Source organism: Sinocyclocheilus anshuiensis, unplaced genomic scaffold (assembly GCF_001515605.1).
Source record: "Sinocyclocheilus anshuiensis isolate Anshui unplaced genomic scaffold, SAMN03320099.WGS_v1.1 scaffold217, whole genome shotgun sequence".
Classification (NCBI taxonomy): domain Eukaryota; kingdom Metazoa; phylum Chordata; class Actinopteri; order Cypriniformes; family Cyprinidae; genus Sinocyclocheilus; species Sinocyclocheilus anshuiensis.
The window spans coordinates 780,765-781,018 of NW_015536538.1; the positions used below are offsets into that span (position 1 = coordinate 780,765).

The window sequence follows — 254 nt, forward strand, 5'->3', positions numbered from 1 at the left end:
ATAGTTGTATCTTGACCAAATATTGTCCTATCCTAACAAACCATACATCGATGGAAAGCTTAGTGTGTATAAATCTCAGTTTCAAAAAATTGACCCTTATGACTGGTTTTGTGGTCCAGGGTCACATTTAGTAAAATACGTTTCACATTTCATAGGCCAAAATATATTTCAAAATGTATTCCAATCTTACTGTGTTATGTTCACATACACATCTATTTAAAAAAAAATAAAAAATTTATTCCAGAAAAAAAAAA

General features: G+C 28.7%; 1 protein-coding gene across 1 annotated transcript in view; it reads left to right on the top strand.

Moving 5' to 3' along the window:
- The window catches only part of LOC107696615 (acetyl-coenzyme A synthetase, cytoplasmic-like), a 15,681-nt gene that overhangs the window by 12,048 nt on the left and 3,379 nt on the right, over window positions 1-254 (top strand). The gene's annotated exons all lie outside the window — the stretch shown is intronic.